The sequence below is a fragment of the Bos indicus genome, chromosome 19, assembly GCF_029378745.1.
Source record: "Bos indicus isolate NIAB-ARS_2022 breed Sahiwal x Tharparkar chromosome 19, NIAB-ARS_B.indTharparkar_mat_pri_1.0, whole genome shotgun sequence".
Lineage (NCBI taxonomy): Eukaryota > Metazoa > Chordata > Mammalia > Artiodactyla > Bovidae > Bos > Bos indicus.
The window spans coordinates 37,953,310-37,960,403 of NC_091778.1; the positions used below are offsets into that span (position 1 = coordinate 37,953,310).

Here is a 7,094-nt window from a genome sequence, read left to right on the forward strand (position 1 = left end):
CTCTCAAGAGTCTTCTCCGGCATCACAGTTCGAAAGCATCGATTTTTGGTATCAGTCTTCTTTATAGTCCAACTCTCATACCCATACATGACTACTGGAAAAACCAGAGCTTTGACTATATGAACCTCTACTATGTAGCAGAGGGAATTTACGGAAAAGAATCAGAAAACCTAAAATGGAAAAGAATCAGGAAAATACATTATATACGTATTTTATATACATATATATATGTATATATCTGAATCACCTTGCTGTATACCTGAAACTAACACAACATTGTAACCAACTATATTTCAATAAAAAAGAAGAAGAAGAAGAAATTAAATACTGTAGGCTTCATCACTCTTTGGAGCACCCACCTGAGCGGAACTGTCCAGGGCTAGGTCAAAGGACTCCTGCCGGGGCACAAGAGGAAGAGTACCCTGGACCCTGCTCAGGCTGGGTGACCCAGCAGGAGAGTCACCTTCTCTGGGCTCAGTAACTCAGCTCTGAAGAGGGGCCAGAAGCCAGAGCAGCCTGACCTCAGTGGACTGGTCAGCCTCTGCCTCCCCCACAGGAGTGCCCAGCCCCACAGTCAGGAGCCCTGGCCTGGAACATGCCTGGCACGTGCTAGCCTTGGGAGCTCATGAACTGTCTGGTGAATTAATTTTGAACAGAGTGTGGGTGAAAGTTTTTTAAATTAGAGGTTGTATCAACATGATTAACAATCCAGTGTGAAGGAGGATTCAGGTCATGCTCCCAAGAAGCCTATGTTCATTGAGCACAGAGATGATAAGAAAGTGGTTCAGGGAAGAGTGGAGCTTCCCAGGTGAGGGCCCCAGGGACGACAGTAAGGACAGGGAGGCACTGAGATGCCCTCACAGGATGGGAATTGTTCTAACAAGCAGGGATGGGGCGATGGGAGGTCCTCAAAACAGAAGGGTGAAGAATCAGTCACTCACTGACTCATTCAAACTGCTGGCTGACGTTTCTTGAGCCCCTGCTGGGCGCTGGGGGAACAGACATGACCGGGTGTGTCCCTGGCCTCAAGGAAACCACCACAGCAATTCCATCACTGCCTCGGTGGGGGCGCCAGCCAGTCTTCATCAAGGAGGCAGTTTCTCAGCCTAGACTCGGGGTGACTTGGTTAGCAAGGGGAGTACATGCCATGTGTAAAGGTGGGGGAGCACATGTCATGTGAAAAAGTGGGGGAGTCTGGGGCCCACTGGCAGAAGATTAATTTTCTGTAGGTAATGGGGAGCCATGGAAGGCTCTTGAGCAAGGGAGTCCACATTTTCAGCAGGGTCCTTTGGAAATAGCCCTGGCTGCCACAAAAAGGCCAGGCTAGAGGTAGAGAAGTAAGGGAGGGGAGGGACATAAAAGTCCACCTGGGGTATGGTGGGGCCAGGCTGAACAGGGAGGAGGGGCGGGTTGCAAGCGGCAGGGAAGGAGACAGGAAAAGTGGATAAAGCAACTGGCTTGAGGGAAAAAGGCATGAGCTCCAGGCTATCATCTGGCCTGGAGAATCCCAGGGACAGGGGAGCCTGGTGGGCTGCCGTCTATGGGGTTGTACAGAGTCGGACACGATTGAAGCGACTTAGCAGCAGCAGCAGCAGCCAGGCTATCAGAGGACAGAAGTGAGGTGGAAGGCTTCACAACATTTCAAGCAGGAAGGATATCTTGGAGGCTTAAGGGAGACCCCACCCTGTGCAAAACTCCTTCCTGCAATAGCTGCTCAGAGAACTTCAGTGAAGGGACGCTCCCTCCCCATCATTAGCCTGTCCTATGGTAGAACAGCTCCAGCAGCTATGGAAAAGGGCTTCTGGAGTCCTGTTTAAATAGTAAGTAGGTCAATGGATGGATAGATGGATGAATGGAGGCAAGAACACACAGACACTGAAGCAGAGGGTGAAAAGAGCACATCTTGATATCCCCCATGCCAAGCCTCGTAGCTCCAGTCCTGATCTTCCTGATCTTTCCTGCCCTCTCCTGCAGGAAGCCTGCCCTTACTTCCTATCCAGGCAGCTTTCCTCTCCATCTCCCTGGTTCCCCTAGCTCAGACTTGTTGGGTCATATGTCACTCTAGGGCTGTAGCCTGGGAGCTTCAGGGGCTGGGACAGAACTGAGGTTCATGTCCTCTGGTGTCCACATAGAACCCATCTCCAGGGGACCTCAGGATAGGAATGGTGGCAGGGAAGTAACCAGACTTGGTCCCCACCACAGGCGTCAGGGCACATTGCAGGCAGCCCTGAGCACCTGCCCGTGGGACTTCCTCCTGTCCTCAGTCTTAAAGCCCCTCCTCTGGGGGACGGGTCACCTGCTTCAAGCAGGTCCCAGCTGGGATCTCAGGTAGAGGCGTCTGCCATCACACTTTACAAAGCTGTAAAAGGGGCTAATGACCCCTTCTGCCGGCCCCCAGCTGACAGGAGGGGCAGAGGAATGCTGGCAGGGCTCAGCAGGTTCCACATGAAAGTGCACAGAAACCTGGGAGGAATTTTTATCCTCCTGGGAGGTGGGGGGAAGGGAGGAATGTCACCTGGAAACCATCCACCCTTTCCTCCCCTCTCAGGAATTCTCAGCCTTGAAAAATTAGGAAATCTAGACTCCCCCCGCTAAAAACCAACCAAATCCTTTTTATGGACAGCCCCACATTTGATGGCCCCTCTTTTAAAATAGTCCTCTCTTAAGGACATTTACCTGTGTGCTAGGCAGTGTTGCAAACTCTCCCCAATGCAATCCTCTGATTAGCCCTATGAACCTGGTATTCTGATTTCCTCATTTTACAGATGCCAACACTGAAGTTGGCATCTTCAACTTCAACTTGGGGAAGTAATTTCCCCAAGATCCCACAGCAAGCAAGTAATAGGATGTGAGCCTGCACCCTTATCCACTTTCCAAAAGGAGTCATTTCTTTCTGATCCTGGAGGGAGCTGGAACCCCAGCCGACAACAAGGGTGAGCAGAGAGGAAGCTGGATTCACAACTTGTCTGACTTCCTCCTGCAGCCCTGCACCCTGGGCTGGGAGAGATGGCCTCATTTCTTAGAGGCAGAGCCGGAGGCCCCTCCTTCTCGGCCAGTTGAGAGGAGGTCAGAGGGCAGACTGCTCTTCCATCCACCTGGACTCCAATTAGGGGAGACAACACACACCCAGCAAAGGGAGTCATAGGGAGCCTAAGAGAGGATCCTGGATAAAAATCTTGCCTCCACTGCTCACAGCTGTGTGGTCTTGATACATTCCTTCACCTTCCTGAGCCTTAGTTTCCTCATCCGTGAAAGGGAGAAGGTAACAGGACCTATTTCATCGGACAGTTATAAGGATTAAACACGTCATCTGCTCAAATGTTTACCCCCATGCCTAAAATGTAGGAGGCCCTAGGTCAAGGTCAGCCCGCAGAAAAGCTGCAATATCCAGAAGAAGAGGGAAGTGGCCTGCACCGGGGGGTGCTTTGTGCCCTGCCTCCCGGGAGGGACCTAGTCACCACTGCAGTTCCTTCATGGGCAAACCCGTGGACCAGGGTGGGAGTTAGACGGAGGCAACATGCACCAGCTAGGCACAGACCCCTAGCACCTTGAAGCCAGAAGAGAACCAGACCAACCAGCAGGCAGGCTTTTCCCTCAGTGTCACTTTGAGCAAGTGCCTGCACCTGCCAGTCCATCTCCCTCTGAAAAGTGAGGGTGTTCCCACTGGCCCAGAGGCTGGCTCTGGGTGTTGATTTTCTCTCCTTTATCCATCCTTCTCAGATGCCTGCAAGGGCAGCCCTGTCTCCTCAGTGCGGAGGGGAGAGGTCTGTAGGTGCCATACCCTTGGGGAAACAAAGACAGCCTTCTAGGAGAAGTGTTTGCCTCCAGCTCTTTGCTGTTAATTAGCCTTGGGGGAGATCAGCAGAGGCCCTTCCCCTAAGGGTTCAGCCTGTGAGTGACTGAAAGTGGCCTCCTGCCTGGAGCAGAGGGCTAAGTAGCTAGGGGAGGGGGCGAGAAACAAGAGGCTTTCTCAGAGGGCCATGTGGCACCGGCTTATCTGCCCCTTGGGGTCTGAGTCTGTGGCCTGGTGGAGGAAGGGAATGCAGCCAGACCTGACTCCCTTCCTCGTCCTGTCCCTCTGGGTCCCTCCAACCCTCTATTCTCAAACAAGGTATATCCCTCCAAGTGCCCACCCTGTTGTCTGGAATGGCCATACCTCCTAAACATCTTGAAATACACTCTTCCCCTCCTCCCCCTCTTCTTCCTTCTCTTGCCCATCCTCCTCCTCTAGGAAGCTTTCCAGGACCCAGAAGAGGACAGAGGACTGTTGTCTTCTCAGATCTCCGGCTAGGATCCACCCCTCCCACCTGCTGCTTCCCCAGCAAAGGTGCTGAGTCATGACTTGATGTTGAATTTGGTGATTGGCTGAGTTCTGGACCCTGTGAGAGCAGGATTTGGAGTCACAAAAGCTGCAGTGAAGCAGGTAAATGAGCAGGCTCTGAAGTCAGACAGATCCAAGCTGGGCTGCCTGTCCCAGGGCTCTTGGGGATGAGCAAACTTTCCCTCTCTGTGCCTCAATTCTCTCACTGTGGAGCAGTACATGAGATCATGCATGAAGAGTTTTATAACAGTGCCTGGCGCTATTATTGTGATGGCAATTATTCCAGTCATAATATCTCAGGACCACATCAGCTCAGAAACAGTGACAGATTTTATTTTCTTGGGCTCCAAAATCACTGCGGACAGTGACTGCAGCCATGAAATTAAAAGACGCTTGCTCCTTGGAAGAAAAGCTATGAAAAACCTAGACAGTGGACTAAAAAGCAGAGACATCACTGCTGGCAAAGGTCTGTATAGTCCAAGCTATGGTTTTTCCAGTAGTCACGTACAGGTGTGAGAGCTAGACAATAAATAAAAAAGGCTAAGTGCCTAAGAATTGATGCTTTCAAACTGTGGTGCTGGAGAAGACTCTTGAGAGTCCCTTGGACAGCAAGGAGATCCAACCAGTCAATCCTAAAGGAAATCAGTCCTGAATATTCATTGGAAGGACAGATGCTGAAGCTGAAGCTCCAATACTTTGGCCACCTAATGAGAAGAACCGACTCATTGGAAAAGACCCTGATGCTGGGAAAGATTGAGGGCAGGAGGCAAAGGGGACAATAGAGGATGAGATGGTTGGATGGTAACACTGACTCAATGGACATGAGTTTGAGCAAGCTCAGGGAGATAGAGAAGGACAGGAAAGCCTGGCGTGCTGCAGTCCATGGGGTCGCACAGAGTCAGACACGACTGAGCAACAACAACAAGGATCATAGGACCACAGAGGCTTAGGTCAGAGGAGGCTTGGGCGCTCACTTCAGCAGCACATATACTAAATACAGATATGATACAAAGAAGATTGGCGTGGTCCCTGTGCAAGGATTACATGCAAATTTGTGAAGCTTTCCATATTTTTTCATTGAAAAAGACACATATACCCCAATGTTCATTGTAGCACTCTTAACAATAGCTAGGACATGGAAGCAACCTAGATGTCCATCAACAGATAAATGGATAAAGAAGCTCTGGTACATATATACAATGGAATATTACTCAGCCATAAAAAGGAACACATTTGAGTCAGTTCTAATGAGGTGGATGAACTGAGAGCCTATTATACAGAGTGAAGTAAGTCAGAAAAAAAAAAGTATCATATACTAACGCATAAATATGGAATCTAGAAAGATGGTACTGATGATCCTATTTGCAGGGCAGCAATGGAGAAGCAGACATAGAAAACAGATTTGTGGACACAGCAGGGGAAGGAGAGGGCAGGACGAATGGAGAGAACAGCATGGAAACATACACACTACTATATATAAAGTAGCTAGCTAGTGGGAATTTGCTGTATGACTCAGGGAACTCAAAGGGGAGTTCTGTGACAATCTAGAGGGGTAGAAGGTGGGAGGGAGGTTCAAGAGGGAGGGGACATAGGTATATGTATTGCTGAGGCATGTTGATGTATGGCAGAAACCAACAAAATATTGTAAAGCACTTATCCTTCAATTAAAAATAAATTAATTAAAAAAAAAGAAGGAGCCTTGGAGGTCATGGGGGGCAATTCACCTTCTGGGTCCCTTCCCCCAGCCTACCTTTCTGGAAGCATCAGACCTGCAATCTGGAGATAGAAGTCTCCTCTGTAATGGTCACACCCGTGGCACCTTCCCACGGGTACTTTGATGACAGGGGTGACCCAGGTGGATGAGTAAGCTTCTTCCTGTCCTGCTCCCTCTCCCAAAAGTTCCATCCCTGGCCCCAATGAAGTGTTTGAACCAGGAGGATCACCTCCAACTCCACGCTGAGCCTGTCAGCTGGGGCTCAGGGCCTATGGAGGCCTCAGCCTCAGGACCCTCCTGCTCAAAGCTCATGATCTCTAGGACTCTGGGGCTGGGCAGAGTGGGCAAAGATAAAAACCCAACACTGCCTCTTTCAGACCTAGCCCATGATGGGGCTGCAGGCCAAGACCTATGAGTACCTGGCTCTCTCCTTCCCAATCCTGGCCCAACCTGCAAAAACTGGGCTTGGGAAAAGCTTGTTCACGATCTGAGAGGTAGGCACCATATGCAGAAGACAGTCTGAGCTCTAAGGAGGTGGAGGCATGGCAATGGGCAGCCTGCAGAGGGATGGGGAGGAAAAGGGGCAGGAGAGACACCCCCAGAGGGCTTCTGATGGAGCCCTCAGCCTGGATGAGGTCGGAGGCCTGTTGGTATCTGGCTGCTAGTGAAGAGTGTGGGGTCCAGGAAGCCTCCAGTCCTGCCCCTGGGAGACGTCGTCTGGTGGTTCCCAGGCTTGGGGGTCAGGGACATTCCTTGAGTCTGGCCAGCTCTCCAGACAGGTGTGGCCCAGCCCTAACCAGTCAGGTCACTCTGGGCCATCACCACCCTTGGTGGGCTCCTTTGTTCTTTTCCTGTGGCATTCCTGCCCTGTGCCCTACTGGCACAAGCCTGGGATGTGCCAGGGGGGCCGGTGAGCTGGGTGGGTTTAGCAGCTGCTTGGGCCAGGGGAAGAGGTAAAAGGGGACAGGCAGAGCTGGCAAGCTGCACCCCCCAGTCTGTGCCTCAAAGCCCACTTGTAGATTTCATCCCACTTGCCAGACCCAAGCCCTTGTCTGTAGG

The 7,094-nt window shown here is 51.1% G+C and overlaps 1 non-coding gene across 1 annotated transcript; it reads left to right on the forward strand.

The window, feature by feature from the left end:
* The first annotated feature begins 5,287 nt into the window (after positions 1-5,287).
* Positions 5,288-5,395, forward strand: LOC139177816 (U6 spliceosomal RNA). The gene has a single exon (XR_011562284.1). It is a non-coding gene; the product is annotated as a U6 spliceosomal RNA (small nuclear RNA).
* The last annotated feature ends 1,699 nt before the right edge of the window (positions 5,396-7,094 follow it).